At 40.2% G+C, this 17,463-nt stretch overlaps 1 protein-coding gene across 3 annotated transcripts in view; it reads right to left on the bottom strand.

The window, feature by feature from the left end:
• The window catches only part of LOC127445817 (dedicator of cytokinesis protein 9-like), a 150,196-nt gene that overhangs the window by 104,956 nt on the left and 27,777 nt on the right, over window positions 1–17,463 (bottom strand). The gene's annotated exons all lie outside the window — the stretch shown is intronic.

The raw sequence follows: 17,463 nt of genomic DNA, 5'->3' as shown, positions 1-17,463 counted from the left end.
TCTCTCTCTCTCTCTCTCTCTGTTTCTCTCTCTATTCCTCGTGCCATGCTCACTCTGCTTCCTCTACAACCCCCTTCTCTCTCTTTCTCTCTCTCTCTCATTCTCCTTTTAACATTGCTGTCTCTGTGTTTCCTGACCCATATCTAGCAGTACAACAACATAATTTGAGCATTCACTCATGCGCTAACTATAACACACTCACGCAAATGTGGGCACATGTTACACTGATATATTTAAACTAGAGGGGTGTTTGCCATGAAAATCTCGCTGGCACAATGTAAACCCTTACAAAAATCAAGAGTTGTTGCAAACCCCTGTGGCAAACATATGCAAATGAGCTTTGCGCCAAACTTTTCATTGCTGCCACAGGTTTGTCATAGAAGCATTTGCCAATAGTGGCAAATTGTCCACTGTTGCCAAAGGTTTGCTGCCGTTTCACAACTACCGTTGAATAAATGACGCAGATTATTTTGTTTACCACAAATTAACTGCCACATTGTCGCAAATAAACCATTTTTTGCAAAGGAAGGTGTTGTTGGTGGTTGCTTGGGCATTTGCTAAAGTTTTTAGAATTAAAACCACTCTGGTTTTCTGCATGGTTGCTAGGTGGCTGCTTACTGGCCCAAGTCAAAAGAACCCATCCCTTAGTCTCTATTATATTCTGGTCCCTTGGCATTGCTAGGCTCCCCCCTTCAATTTAAGTCTATGTTTTTTCTTGTTTTGTTTTTTTTTTTTTTTTTTTTTTGGCAATTTTATTTTATTTTATTGTCAGATTTTTTTTGTAGTACACCTCTCCTTTACAACGCACACAGTTTGAGTTATCTTTAATGTCCGAAGCATGAACTTGTGGGAATTATGAGCCAAATACTATAGTAAATGTGATGCTAGCCTTAGCAAGCACCACTAAACAGAACATACAATCAATTCTTAATGATAAAGGTAAACAAAAGATAGCAAAAACTTAACACATCATGGCCTAAAGACTAAAGACTTTAATAGTTAGTTGATATAAACACACAAAAAAGCCCCTCTACGCCAGTATGTGTTAATATTTCATCAGGCACTGACACAGTCACCTACTTTTGAGTACATGACTCAGACATATCAAGGATGACATGCTGCAAGGACCAGAAGAATGGGGGTAACATGTCTGTGAGATCACATATAAGCATATCTGTCAAAGACATGACATCACAGTACATTATGTCAATGTAACCATAACATAAATTTATTTCATTTTGATAGCAATATGCCTTCAAATGTTAATAAATAATAGATCTTGTACAGTATATTTCGTAAATGTTAAGTGTTCTGCAGTGTTAAGACTGATTTAACCCTGCTCCAGATCACCAGACATTAGTTTAGCATTACATTCAGAGCAGATTTATCAAAGTTTACGCTTCAGGTGCTGGTCAAGTGGTGGTCCACCAATCAGATCTTCTTTTGTACTTTTTGCTTTTGCTTGGCTATGCTCAGAATAGCGTACTACCATATTGTTCTTACTGTTGTTGCTGCATGCAGTTATCCCATGATGAACATAGCCCTTATTTACTGAACATTTCCACTTGAGTGGAATTCAGTATTAGGCATTAAAGAAACACCCCTTGAGGTCATCATAATGTACCCCTCCTTTTTGTGAGTTGATCTTGTGTTATGTTTGAAGGATGTGTTTTTCCTTTACACCCTCCAAGCCCTCCTCCTCTGAGATTAAATTAAAAACTTAAATTCTTTATGAGCACCTCTTTTTATAGAAGAGAATGCTGATAAAATGAGAGTAATGAACACAAAGCTGGAGAAAGTTTTTAGTGAAGGCACATCACTGCTTCAAATGCCCCCCAACATGCACACACACACACACACACTCTCCAAAGATATAATGATTTTTATACTGTACAAACTATAGATTCTACCCCCTAACCCTAAACCTACCCCTAAACCTAACCCTCACAAAAAACTTTCTGCATTTTTACATTTTCAAAAAAACATAGTTTAGTATGTTTTTTAAGTGATTTGAATTATGGGGACACTAGAAATGTCCTCATAAACCACATTTATAGCATAATACCCTTGTAATTACCAGTTTGTAAAATAAAAAAATTTCCTCGTTAACCACCCAAACCCATACACACACACATTCATGACACTGACAGCATATCAGATAAAGAGATCAAAAGCACTAATACTTTTTAATCACTTTTTGTCTTTAATTCTCTCACACATGCAAACCTCTCAAGAGGCAAAGTGTGGTTCAATAAAATCAATTCTCTACAAACCCTTTGCTTTAGGGCATATAATGTGGGACATACAAAAATAATAAAGTGGCTTCACAAAGAGTAAATGCAACTAATGTAACATGTTCAGATGGCGCCGAATATGGCTGCTGCGTTGCGAGCTCCGACAATACATAGTAATGTTTTGTTTGTTTTGTTCACAATTCTTATGTTTTTTGTCTTGGATGTTGTCTGCCTTATTGTCTACGACAGACAAACACTTTTGGACATTGGTTCAGCAATTTCACACCGTAAACTGGACTTCAAATTTCTCAATGCCGACCCGCTGTTTACAAACACGCAAGCGGAGCCCTTTGTCTGGGCAGTACGGCCGCGGAAACGCAAAAGGAAAAGGGGAAACAGAGCCGGCGTTCTCATCAGAGTTAGACGCTGTGCAAATCGACCCCCGCTACCCACTATTCTATTGGCAAATGTTCAGTCTCTGGATAACAAGCTCTGCGAGCTGAAAGCGCAGATCTCTTTTCGACGAGATACAAGGGGCTGCTGCATTATCTGCCTTACGGAAACTTGGATGTCTGCGGAGATTCCAGACTCAGCCATTGAACCCGCGGGGTTCTCCATGCACCGAGCGGACAGAGCGAAAGACCTCTCAGGTAAAAGCAGAGGAGGTGGTGTATGTTTTATGATCAACAAATCCTGGTGTGATCAGAGGAATGTACATTCTATCAAGTCTTTCTGCTCTCCTGATCTGGAATTTCTTATGCTTTTGTGTCAACCATTCTGGCTACCGAGGGAATTCACAGCGGTCATTATCACAGCTGTGTACATTCCCCCACAAGCCGACACAGACCGGGCACTCAAGGCACTGTATGGGAGTATAAGTGAGCAGGAAACCGCGCACCCTGAGGCCGCGTTCATTGTGACCAGGACTTTAATAAAGCCAGTTTCAAATCAGTCGCACCAAAATACCACCAGCCCATTAGTTTCAACACACGAGGGGACAGGGTTTTGGACCATTGCTACTCTCCCTTCCGGGATGGCTACAAATCCCTCCCCCGCCCACCATTTGGCAAATCGGACCACTCTTCCATTCTGCTTCTGCCCGCTTACAGGCAGAAACTGAAACAGGAAGCACCCACCCTCAGAACGATCCAGTGCTGGTCGGACCAATCAGATTCCATGCTACAAGACTGTTTTGATCACAAGGACTGGGAGATGTTCCGGTCCACCTCTGATGACGACAATGATAGCGTAATGTGTTTCATCAAAAAGTGCGTGGAGGACGTGGTTCCGACCAGAACAATACGGATCTATCCGAATCAGAAACCATGAATAAATAACGATGTTCGCGCAGCACTTAATGTGCGGACCTCCGCTTTTAATTCCGGGAACGCGGAGGAGCATAAACAAGCCAGTTATGCCCAGAATCAGAACCGCAAAACGCCAGTACAGGAGCAAGATTGAAGGACAGTTTAACACCAGCAACTCTAGAAGCATGTGGCAGGGAATTAACATCATCACGGACTTTAAAGGGAATAAAAACTCCGCCATGAACACCGTTGCCTCTCTCCCGGATGAGCTAAATACATTTTATGCTCGTTTTGAGGGAAATAACACCGCCCTCGCGGAGAGAGCTCTCGCGGCTGAAGCTACAGAGGTTAGTTCACTCTCCGTCTCTGTAGCGGATGTAACCCGATCCTTCCGATGGGTGAATATCCGCAAAGCCGTGGGCCCAGACGGCATTCCGGGCCGTGTCATCAGAGCGTGTGCAAACCAGCTGGCTGGTGATTTTATGGACATTTTCAACCTTTCCCTTCTCTTCTCTTTGTCTGTAGTCCCCACATGCTTTTAAAACATCCACCACTGTGCCTGTTCCAAAGCAATCAAAAATAACTTGCTTAAATGACTGGCATCCTGTTGCTCTGACCCCCATCATCAGCAAATGCTTTGAGAGACTAATCAGAGATTACATCTGCTCTGTGCTGCCTCTCTCTCTTGTCTCTCAGTCATCCTGACTGGCTGCATCTCCGCCTGGTACGGCAATAGCACCGTCCACAACTGCAAAGCACTGCAAAGGGTGGTGCAAACTGCCAGGCACATCATCGGAGGTGAGCTTCCCTCCCTCCAGGAAATATATACAAGGCGGTGTGTGAAAAAAGCTCGGAGGATCATGAGAGACTCCAGCCACCCGAGCCATGGGCTGTTCTCACTGCTACCATCAGGTAGGCGGTATCGCAGCATCAGGACCCGCACCAGCCGACTCCATGACAGCTTCTTCCCCCAAGCAATCAGACTTCTGAACTCTTGATCTCCCACGATCAAAATACATCAGCACTGCACTTTATTACCCTTACTCTTATATCTCACACCGGACCGTCATAAATTATATTATTATTATATTATATTCTCTCTTAACAACTGACTATCAACCAACAGCCTGAATGTCAATACAGTACAATACTGTACATTCTATATATACTACTATATATACTTTTTTATATATTTTTATTTTATTTTTTTATTGAATAATGTGTATCTATATAGTGCGTATTGTATACTGTACAGTGTATGTTATTATTTGTATATTGTTGAGTGTAATTATGTGTATATCAGATGTTTAAATTGTGCTGTGTTAATTTGATGTTATTGTAAATTGGTACTGTCTCATCACTGTCACGACTGCTATGTTGATCGGAACTGCACCCAAAAAATTTCACACACCATTGCACTTGTGTATATGGCTGTGTGACAATAAAGTGATTTGATTTGATTTGATTGATGTTCTTGCTCTTATTTCTTTCAAATTTATTTACAGCAAAATTCGTGTGCAAATACACTTTAAAACTATGTAAAATTCCACAGACTTTCAATACACTGAAGCCATAGTAGGAACTAGAATATCACAGAGACTTGCGGTTTTGGCTTAAGCACCTCCTTAAAACTTCAACGTAAACACCCACTGTAATGACTGGCTGACATCCTGCAGCCCCTCAAATACAGCCATATTTGAAACTCAGTCAGAAGAGAATGAACAAGCTCCACAATATTATAAAACAAAATTTCAGGGTTTACACATAACGCACATCCAACACATCCAAATATATTAAACTGTTCATCTCAAGCACAACCGTTAACACTCAGCACCATGCTGATATGAGCCGGGGAAAAAACCCATACATAACATAGTCCAAAGCACAGTGAATAGACACACAAACATACAGTATCACATCTCTGGAAACACATCAAAACAGTCAAAGACATCCATCTAGTGCATGTTTACATACACCAACAATTGAAAATAGCCCAGATAAGCAAAAGAATGTGGTCAGGACGAGTTTGTGTTCAAAACAGCAAGAGGCAGCAGCTGAATGACAGAAAAAGGTGTCTCCTCTTCAGAGTTGTAATTTGATATTGCGTCTTTTAAAAGCAGCGCCTTTGGCTACATGGCTGTGGTTAAAGATGTCTGTCTAGTGCATTTTTATATACAATATTTTTATATACTGCTCTCTCTCAGTTTACAAACTGAAGCACCAGTGGGCGGGGCCAAGGATGCAATAATGTAAAATAGGCATTGATGGTTTTTTACTGTAGAGGCAGACATGAATTAATGGGCCCACAAATGACGTAGGGAAGTTGCTGAAGTAGAGAACGAGGCAAGTTCTGAAATTTACATTATGTTTTAATAGTAGAAAGACCTCTTATATGTCAAAATATCAAGGAACATTTGATTCCTCATTACATGACCCCATTAAACACAAAATGTCAAATTCTAGTAAATCTCAGTAAAAAATAAACCTAATTAAATATAAAAACAGAAATAAAATAAAAAATATGTGATACTAGCTTTTGTTTCAAACACATTTTTACATGACCCTGTACCTAAACTCCATTAAGTATAGTGTGAGCTGCTCTGCTTTCATGTAAAGTCTGTTCATATGAAAGTTTTTTCTTACAATAGTTTCTTGGAGCCTGACATTTAATTGCTTCATTTTTGCTTTTTAAGGACAAGTTTTGTGCGTATTGTTTTGGTCGGCGTCTGGATTTGATTTCTGAGCAGAAGCGGGTCATAGTTACTGACGTCAGGAGCCTTACAGTCCAGGTGACTCAGTGCAAAACTATGATGTAATGTTTGTAGTTGCCATAGAGATAATAGTGCAATACTCAGCACTGGACATTATTATAGAAGTCTGAAAACCTTCAAGTGCACATGCACACACACACACACATTCACACAAGACAAAGCACACATACAAACATCACTACAAACAAATCCATACACCGACGCATACACATATGGAAATAATTGGCTCTGGAAAAAAATAGAAAATTTCCTTGCAAGCTGAATAATTAAACAGCAGGTGTTTCAAGGTAGAGAAGATTAAAGAGACAAAAAGGGGTGTAGAGAAGGAGTGAATACAAGGAGAGAGAACATAATGTTAAAAGTACCTTAATGATTCGACAATGGAATGTCAGCACACTATTAGCTAAGATCAATACTTTTTAGGGAGTCAATGGCAATAAAACATCCTGTATGTCAGGACTGGGCTCTCCTGCCATCTAGAGGCACAAAACAAACTGCTTCCAAAAATATACTGCTTTATTTTACTGTACCTTATGACACATTCATCTGAAAAAGATCACATGCTTGTATATCTCTGAGCCAGTAAATTCTAGTAAAGTTAATAGTCATGGTGATGTGACCGTACAATCTCAGCTTTCTCTTTTTGACAGTTGTGAGAAGGTTATTGCTGATCGTCTGCCGGACTACTTCGTTAGTGATGTGCTGGGTAGATGGAAATTCCATTTTGCAGGACTGCACTGGTGGCCTTGTCATACATATGTTTGATGACTCTGACCAGGTTGGAGCCGATGTTGTACTTCCTCATGGTCGCCCACAAAGCTGCATGCCAGACCCAGTCGAACACTTTCTTGAAATCCACAAACACATGGTAAAGATGTTGCTGATGTTATAGGTACCTCTAGCAGATGATTCTTAGGTTGAAAATCTGTTCAGATTGTATTGCTGCTTCAACCTCCTCATGGAGTATTGGAAGGGTGTCTTCTTCGTTGGTCTGAGGACATGTCAGTACTGATGGATGTCCGTTTTTCCCTCCAATTTCCCTCCAATTGTTGCTTTGAATATTTGTGCCACCTTGGGATTTAGCAGTTTGTCCAGATTGAACTTTAGTCTGGTGATCTTTTGCCGGGTGATCTTTTTCAGGCGTAGGCGAAAGAACATCATTATAAGGTCATGGTCGCTTCCAACATCTGCTCCTGAAAAATCATGACTCATCATGGATTTCAGGACTAAAAGGAATAGTTCACCCAAAATGTTTTATTTATGTCACCATTTATGTATACATTTCCTTCTTCCATGGAACACAAAAGGAACTTTCCAGTTTACTTTTTTCATACAATGAAAGTGGGTGGGGACTGGGACTGCCAAGCTCCAAAAATGACAAAAAGCAACATAAATCCATAGTTAAAGTAGTCATTTATTGTGCTACATTTCAGTTCTTCTGAAGCCATACGATAGCTTTGTGTGAGAAACAGACTTAAATTTAAGTTGTTGTTGTTGGCTGAAAATCTTCAAAATATAAAAACACTGCATCACGACTAGTCACCAAGCACAGGAAAAAAAAAATATGTTTGATGTCATTGTTGTCTTGAGGCATATGGACTACTTTTATGGTGCTTTTTTGTAATTTTTTTTAGCCTGATAGCCTCAGTCCCCATTGACCTCCATTATATGGAAAAGAGCCACTCAGACATTCATCAAAATATCTCCCTATGTGTTCCACATAAGAAAGAAAGTCTTGACATGAAAGTGAGTAGTTGATGACAGAATTTTCTTTTTTTGTGTGTTAACTATTCCTTTATATTAAGCCCAGTTTATGGCAAGGTTACATGAGAACAGAGTACGTTTCTCACACGCTGGAGTTGGCTTAAGTTAAGCGGTGATAGGCTGTGGCTATGCTCACACACCAACAACACTGATCCAGCAGAGCGCAAATCAGAACACAGGACAGTGTTAGCATTGTTCCTCATGTGAAAATGGAGCAGGCAGGGACCAGTTTCTCTCTGAACCAATACTGTAAAGCAGACAGCAGAAACAGTGAAATGAAGATCTGTCGACTTTTGGCCAGACATAAGCATGCACAGAAATGTTATTTGGAAGACCAGTTCACATTTTTTTCCGGTTCAGAAATATTCATCATAATTATTCACTGTGTGTTGTCTTTGGTCATTACTAGGCTCACATGGAATCTGTGTACGCAGAATTGCACAGAAACCACAGCAGATTTCTGCAGAAATCGTACACCTGTCATTCACAAAGTTATATATATATACATACATACATATATATATATACATATACATACATATACATACATACGTACATACGTACGTACATATATATATATATATATATATATATATATATATATATATATATATATATACAGTATATATATACAGTATATTTATATATAACCCCAATTCTGAAAAAGTTGGGACAGTATGGAAAATGCTAATAAAAACAAAAAGGAGTGATTTGTCAATTATAATAACCCTTTGCTATGTTGAAAGCACTACAACTAAACATTATATGATGTTTTACCTTGTGAATTTCATTGTTGTTGTTTTTTATGTACAGTAATTTCAATTCAGATGATTGCAACGCACTCCAAAAAAGTTGAGACATGGGCAATTTAAGACTAATAGCATTTTGACAGGTTAAAATAACAAGGCAATGTGAAACAGGAGATGTTATACAGGTGAGGCAATTGTCTCTAATTACTGTATATAATTGTCAGTATATTGGGAGCCTCCAACAACAGCCTAGTCCTTCAAGAGCAAGGATCGTTCAAGACTTGTCAATTTGCCAACAGATGCTTCAGCAAATAATCCAGCACTTTGAGAACAATGTTCCCCAAAGACAAACTGGAAGGATTTTGGGCATTTCACCCTCTACAGTGCATAATATAGTTAAAAGATTCAAGGCATCTGGTCCAATCTCGGTGCGTAAAGGGCAAGACGAAAACAACTTCTGAATGCATGTGATCTCTGATCCCTCAGACATCACTGTCTTAAAAAACATAATTCATCTGCAATGGATATCATGAACATGGGTTTGGGATTACTTTAGTAAACCGTTGTTAGTCAGCACCATTCGCTGCTGCATCCACAGATGCAAGTTAAGACTTTACTATGCAAAGCAGAAGCCCTACATCAACACTGTCCAGAAGCGATACTGACTTCTCTGGGCTCGGACTCATCTTAGATGGAAAGTAGAACTATATATATATATATATACTGTCAGCAAAAAGTTTGGAATAATGTACAGATTTTGCTGTTTCAGAAGGAAATTAGTATTGTAATTCACCAAAGTGGCATTCAACTGATCACAAAGTATAGTCAGGACATTACTGATGTAAAAAAACAGCACCATCACTATTTGAAAAAGTAATTTTTGATCAAATCTAGACAGGCCCCTTTTCCAGCAGCCATCACTCCAACACCTTATCCTAGAGTAATCATGCTTAATTGCTAATTTGGTACTAGAAAATCACTTGCCATTATATCAAACACAGTTGAAAGCTATTTGGTTCGTTAAATGAAGCTTAACATTGTCTTTGTGTTTGTTTTTGAGTTGCCACAGTATGCAATACACTGGCGTGTCTTAAGGTCAATATTAGGTCAAAAATGGCAAAAAAGAAACAGCTTTCTCTAGAAACTTGTCAGTCAATCATTGATTTGAGGAATGAAAGCTATACAATGCTTGAAATTGCCAAAAAACTGAAGATTTCATACAAAGGTGTACACAACAGTCTTCAAAGACAAAGGACAACTGGCTCTAACAAGGATAGAAAGAGATGTGGAATGCCAGATGTATAACTAAACAAGAGGATAAGTACATCAGAGTCTCTAGTTTGAGAAATAGACACCTCACATGTCCTCAGCTGACAGCTTCATGAATTCGACCCGCTCAACACCAGTTTCATGTACAACAGTAAAGAGAAGACTCAGGGGTGCAGGCCTTATGGGAAGAATTGCAAAGAAAAAGCCACTTTTGGTACAGAAAAACAAAAAGGAAAGGTAATTGAACAAGAAATAATTGGAAAAGAGTGTTATGGATCTTAACCCCATTGAGCTTTTATGGGATCAGCTAGACTGTAAGGTGCGTGAGAAGTGCCCGACAAGACAGCCACACCTATGGAAAGTGCTACAGGAAGCGTGGGGTGAACTCTCACCTGAGTATATGGACAAACTGATAGCTAGAAAGCCAAGGATCTGTAAAGCTGTCATTGTTGCACATAGAGGATTTTTTGATGAGAAATCTTTGAGTTAAGAAGTTCTGAAAAAAAATTCAAATTGTAATAGTAATTTTTCTCATTATTAACGTCCTGACAAAATCAGTGCAAAGCAGAATCCGTATATGCATGTACTGGTCATTACTGGGCATACTTAGTAAAGTAAAAAACATAGTGAGTTTTGAAAATTTTAAACTTAAACAATTCCAAAATATTGTGGGTCATTTGTCCCCCTGGTTAGGGTATTTCATTTTTAAGACAATATCACTCCTTAGAAACCAATGACATATTATGTAATAAACCACAAACATTGGCAAGATATGTTGTTCACACATGCTAAAATCTTTGTATTTATGGAAAACCTAAAATGACATTTTTTAAAACAAGAAATACTCCATCCCGACACACATTAACACCTGTGGGGGTGTGGAGAACAAAGACTGTAAATCAGCAGCAAGGATTACGGTGTCACGGATCCACCAGGCTCTCTCTCTCTCTCCCTCTCCCTCACTGCCGACTCTACGCTAACTCTCCCCTGAGTTCTAATTACATGCACCTGCACATCATCAGCGTTCTAATCAAGGACAGCATATATACCCCGCTCTCACTCACTATCATTGTCTGTTCTCGTCTATGTTATACTTGTGACCACAGACTCTCTAGTTCATTGATACTTACCTGCTGATACTTACTATGTTCCATGTTCTCCTCGCCTTAGTTTGGTGTTGTGCATTTCCATGTTATTTCCCCGGTGTTTGGATCATCCTGTGTTGTTTATGTTTCCTGAAAGGATCAAAGGACTTAATGTGAGTTTACCGATCATCTGTACATTGCTACATAACCCTGTCTGGATCTTACTCACCAACTGTTATCATTGCATCTGTTTCTAGATTGTCCCACCTGTTGTTTACATTGCTGAATCACTTCATCTGTTCAATAAACCCTGCGATTGCGTTCATCTCTCTGCCTCTGTGAGATTCCTCCAGAATCTGTGGAAGAACCCATGCAAATTGATTCATTCCGATTATCCCCACTCGAGCATCAACGGAGAATATAAGGATGACTATGTCTATATTGTGGAACTTGAGGGCATGTGATCGCCGACTGTCCAGTTCGTCCCTCATGACTAACGGTGAGTTACACCTCTTCCTTGCCTTTGATACATGCTCCATTGTCTACTATGGTTTCAGTGACTAGTCCACATGTCTCTCTCTCAGTCAAGGCACTCACTGACTCTGGGGCAGCTGGCAGTTTCATCTCTGAACAACTCTGCCACCGGCTCCAACTCCCGTTCATCAAATGCTCCTCCCCGATCTCCGTCCACTCAGTAATTGGAAAACCTCTGGGAAAAGGAATCATCACACATCAGACTCAGTCAGTCACACTTTGAGTGGTTTGCACACATTCTGAGGAGATCTCATTTCTGATTCTGGAAGTTTGCACAGCTGATGTTATCCTGGGACGTCCCTGGTTACAACTACATTCACAGCAGCTCTCATGGACTACCGGAGAATTTATGGCTTGGGGTAAGGAATGTTTCCATGGATGTTTACAACTTCCCTATCCCATATGTTCCAGCAAAGCTTTGTCTGTGTTTGCCACTTCTGTTGAGAGTCCTCCTAGTGAACTTCAAGTAGACGTACCCCAGGAATATAAATGCTTTCAAGGATGTTTTCAGTCCACAACAAGCAGCCAATTTACCACCTCTTTGACCATGGGATTGTGCCATTGACCTTATGCCAGGATCACCATTGCCCAGGGAATGGATTTACCCACTTGCACTTCCTGAGCAGAAGGCCATGGAGGATTAAATCAATGAGGCTTTTAAGCAAGGTTACATCCGCCCTTCCACTTCCCCTGCTGCTTCCAGTTTCTTTTTCGTGGCCAAAAAGGACGGAGGCTTGCGACCCTGTATTGACTACCACGCACTGAACAAAGTGACTGTCAAGTTCGGGTATCCTCTTCCCCTGGTCCCAGCAGCTCTAGAACTCCTAAGAGGAGCCTCTGTGTTCTCTAAGCTAGACCTGAGTAGTGCCTACAACCTCGTTCATATCCGGAAGGGGGATGAGTGGAAGTCTGCTTTCGTGACCCCAACTGGCCACTATGAATATCAGGTCATGCCTTATGGCCTGGCTAATGCCTCCTCCGTGTTCCAGAGCTTTATGAATGAGGTGTTCCGGGAGTATCTTCATCAATTTGTAATCATCTACATCGACGACATCCTCATCTACTCCCGGAATGAGACCGAACATCGTCAGCAAGTAGCGTCCGTACTAGAGAAGCTTAGAGAACACCAGCTATTCCTGAAACTAGAAAAGTGTGAGTTTCATCAGCCAGTTCCTTGGATACATCATTAGTTCCAATGGGGTGGAAATGGACCAGGGGAAGGTAAGTGCAGTTCACCCTGGCCAAAACCTACCACCATAAAGGAGCTTCAAAGATTCGTAGGTTTTGCAAATTTCTATCGACCTTTCATACAGTCATATGTCTGCTCCATTAACCTCTCTGCTCAAGTCTAAACCCAAGTCCCTGATCTGGAATCAGCCCGCCTTGGATGCCTTCCAACACCTGAAAGAAGCATTCACGACAGCTCCCATAGTAGTCCATCCTGATCCGGAAAAACCATTCATTGTGGAAGTTGATGCGTCCACCTCCGGCGTTGGAGCTGTGTTGTCCCAGCGGCAATGGGATCCACCTAAGCTTCACCAATGTGCCTTCTACTCACAGAAGCGAACACCGGCAGAGCAAAATTATGACATCAGCAACCGGGAGCTGCTCGCCATCAAGCTGGCGCTGGAGGAGTGGTGTCACTGGCTGGAGGGATCACGTCATCCATTCCTGGTCATTATGGATCATTGCAACCTAGAATACCTAAGAGAAGCTAAACGGTTGAACCCCCGTCAGGCCCGGTGGGCCTTGTTCTTCACTAGGTTTAACTTCTCTGTATCTTATCGTCCAGGGTCCAAGAACACTAAAGCGGATGCTTTATCATGACTGTATGTTGCAGAACCTCCTTGTGGAACACTGCAGTCCATTCTAACTCCAGCGCTAATTGTCAGACCCATCCAGTGGGCTCTGGATGACCAAATAGAGGAGGCTACCCGGGAAGAACCTGCTCCGCCTGGGTGTCCTGAGGGATGCAGAAACATCCCCTCACGCCTTCGGACTCCCCTCATCACTTCCGTCCACTCCTCCCTGGGCTCTGGTCATCCTGGCTACCATCAAACCCTCGCGCTTCTCCAAAATCGCTACTGGTGGCCTCGTATATCTCAGGAAGTTCAACGATACGTTCAAGGCTGTCCGGAGTGTGCCATCTCCAAATCTCCATGCCATCTTCCATCTGGTAAGCTCCTTCCTCTGCACGTTCCTCAACGCCCCTGGTCACATCTGGGGGTGGATTTTATAACTGATCTACCCGCCTCAGATTCTCAAAATCTTGGCTAGTTCTACATGTAATATCAAGATATGGTATGGTATTAAACTTGAATAGCCTATTAGTGCATCCAGAAACAAACACACTTAGTTCCCAGGCAGTTACATGATTATTTGTGAAAACTGATCTTTTCCCCCATTCATCCCAAAGAAGTACTTGTGGTCTGATCTATTCAGTGAAGGTGATAACCCTATGTGAACTACATGCTAATCTTGCATTTGAGATTACTTTTCCAGAACAATGATGTATCATTAATGGTTTAGACAACAAATTACATTTGTGATAAACTGTGTCAACTGCTCTATAAGCTCTCCTAAAACCTTTCAGTCACGGTTTCTCATTTCACAGCCCTGATATGTTATGAGACAGAAGGTAATAGTTTTTTTCTCTTTGCACACACAGATCTTTAATTAAAAGTGTCAGGGAAACTGGTAGCCTACATGCTGAGGATAGGCTAACAGGGTCCGAACGCTACGTCTGCAATAATAAAATGACATCTTTCATTCCACTTTAAAACTCTTAGAGAAAGTACACAGATACATTTTGGTTTTGCCAAACCTCTGAATATAAGCCAAAAGCCTCAGTATTTCTATTCTCTCTCATCTGTGTTACTTCCTTTCTGACCTTTTTTCTTCTCTCTTTCTCATCAGAAAGCAGGTTACAAAACAGTCAGATGGAAAAAGAGGAGATGGTATATGTTGGGTGATGCTCTGGAAAATTTTATTAGAAAAAGATTAAAAATTAGGTGAAAAAAATGATTGATCATGAATTAATTTTAAATGTATATGCAGAGCTTAAAACTAGGTTAACTAGCCAGTTTAATGGAGCTGTCCACTCGCCCTGTCAGGCTAGTGATGCATTAACCATGGTTTTTGTGAATTCTGCTGATTTAAAGGTACACTACTCTGGGCTCTCTATTGGTATATGTGGATGAAACAAAAAATTGCAAGTTACTTGAGGTGGAACATAATTTAGTTTTTTTACATCAGTTGTGCTTCGGTGCTGCTTTTCTGTGCGTCAGAATCTGCTAGTTTGAGGTATACCATGGTTGCCTGTGTTCAGCTTATCAGAGTGACAAGATACACCAAGTGTCAATGATAGTAAGAAGAAAGTCCTATAAGACAATGTGGTGAGCAGGGCGGAGCCAATCGGTGTCTGGGCAGAGAGAGGCCGGGAAGATAAGTGGCGAATGACTTCCACCTGAGCGCCACACCGGCCTCACGTTCCAGCGAGGGGAGGCGGGAGTATTTAAGGAGAAGAGATAGCAGCAGACAACAGAGAGATGTACAAACCTTGTCCACATCTTTGAATGTCTTTATGATTTGACGCAGCTGGCTGAAAAGCAGTGCGTGTTTTTGTTTCTTTATACATAGAAAAGTGTCATTAAATGTCTATGTATTTGTCAAGCCGGTCCCAGCTTCCTCCTTACCTTCTTAAGTGTTACATTAGTGCCGAAACCCGGGAAGGAGGAAGGACGCGCCGTCAAGGAGTCCTCGCCGCTGATTAAGGATTGCATCACCGAGGGAGTGCTGCCCATTTAACTGGATGGACATCTGAAATTGTTTTAATTTATCTTGACCAGTATGACTAATACAATCTTTAATATGTCCCTGTAATGATGAAACATGAAGAAACGTTTTTTATTTTTCAAAGGTTTCAAAGCCAGAATGTCACCGAATTGTAGGAATGACCCATTTACGATATATACAGAGTTGCGGTTCCGCAGCTCTCTATACGCAGATTACACAGTCTACACAGTAGACAGTAAAGTACAGTCTATAGTAACAGACAACACCCCAACCCGAACAGGGACTGGGCAATAGTAAACCACTTTTTTGGTAGGACTACATCACTGGATATAATGTAGACACTGTGTTTCACAGCTATACATCAGTAATGTGTAGTAAATTTGAGTGGTGCTTTTGTCCGCATATTCAGAAGAATGAAATTTATTTACAAGGTGTAAAAATATGAAGGGAGTTCCATGTTTTTCACTGTCATGCTGATAGATCTTTACACCCTCCATCAATGACAGACTCAAATATGTTTGTGTTTAACAGACATTTCATATTGGATTTTCTAAAATTATGGACAGATACCCCGGGGTGTGTTAAACAAATGTGGTCTTACTCGGCAATTTCGGCATTACAAACACCATCCATTTGTGCTAACAGATCAGACCAGTTATATTTGTGAATCAACATCACAAAAATGGTCTCAAAAGTGTAAAAAAAAAAAAAAAAAAAAAAAAAAAAAAAAAAGCAAAAGTGCATTCATTAACATTGTAGGAGCCATAAAGTTAAATATATAGAGGGAGGATAATAATGTATAAATTTCTATATTATATGGTTTTTGGTGCACCCCCTATGGTAGATAGAATGCATTGCACCTGCTTATGCTTTTCCTGTAGGCAACCATTTTAAACAGGAAGTGATGTAACAAAGTGAAGTGAGATGGGAGACAGTTTATTTTATCTACATTTGCAACTATTTCTACACACTGTTTTATTTCCTTGTTATTTTCTGTAATCTAATAAATGCAAAGTGATTTTCTCTGATCTTCTTTGAGTAGTGTCAAATACTCTTTGCCACAAACGGAAGTGGCTATAATGCTAAAGGAAGCCACTACAAACATTTGATAAGCTGGGTGCAAAGCAATATGTGAAACTTAAAATAACTTTACTGCACTACTGCAATGTTTCAGCATTTATGTGTGGACTATATTGTGAATATGAAATGATGTGTATTTGTGTATTTTGATGTGTTTGATGGACAAGACCCTTCCAAAGACATAGCAACACATGGTCATATGAATGACTCGCAGTATTCATTCGGTAAGACTTTACAATAAGGTTCCATTTGTTAACATTAGTTAACATGAACTAACAATGAACAATACTTTTAAAGCATTTATTAATCTTGGTAAATTTTAATTTCATCATAATACACTTTTAAAATCAAAAGTTGTATATGTTAACTTTAGTTAATGCACTATGAACTAACATAAACTAACAATGATCAATTGTATTTTTATTAACTAACATTAACAAAGATTAATAAATGCTGTAAAAAACATATTGTTCATTGTTAGTTCATAATACCTAATGCATTAAATAATGTTAATGAATGGAACCTTATTGTAAAGTGTTACCATTAAATCAAATAATAATTAAATGTGTTCATCAGGAGTTGTTTAGATATGCAATGTACAGTAAAGTTGAGAAAATAGCAAGCGCACCTCTAAATGCTTCTTTAGATTTGACATAGAATCGTTTGCATTGGACAGGATAATACGTTTCGGAAGCCAACGTTTCTATTGCTCAGTAATGTTTTTGCCCGGTGTCTCCTTAATAGTGAAATTATTTTTGTAAATCCAGTGGTCAAATGCTGAGTGGGACCGCTCCATCTTCAGTGTAATTTTAGTCACCAGGCTAACGGCTAGTAACAGGTCTGTGTGTGCAATTCCTTAACCCTCCCCTCTCCTC

The sequence above is a fragment of the Myxocyprinus asiaticus genome, chromosome 9 (assembly GCF_019703515.2).
Source record: "Myxocyprinus asiaticus isolate MX2 ecotype Aquarium Trade chromosome 9, UBuf_Myxa_2, whole genome shotgun sequence".
NCBI lineage: Eukaryota > Metazoa > Chordata > Actinopteri > Cypriniformes > Catostomidae > Myxocyprinus > Myxocyprinus asiaticus.
The sequence above is the reverse complement of the archived record's forward strand: the minus strand, read 5'-3'. Positions and strand labels throughout refer to the sequence as shown.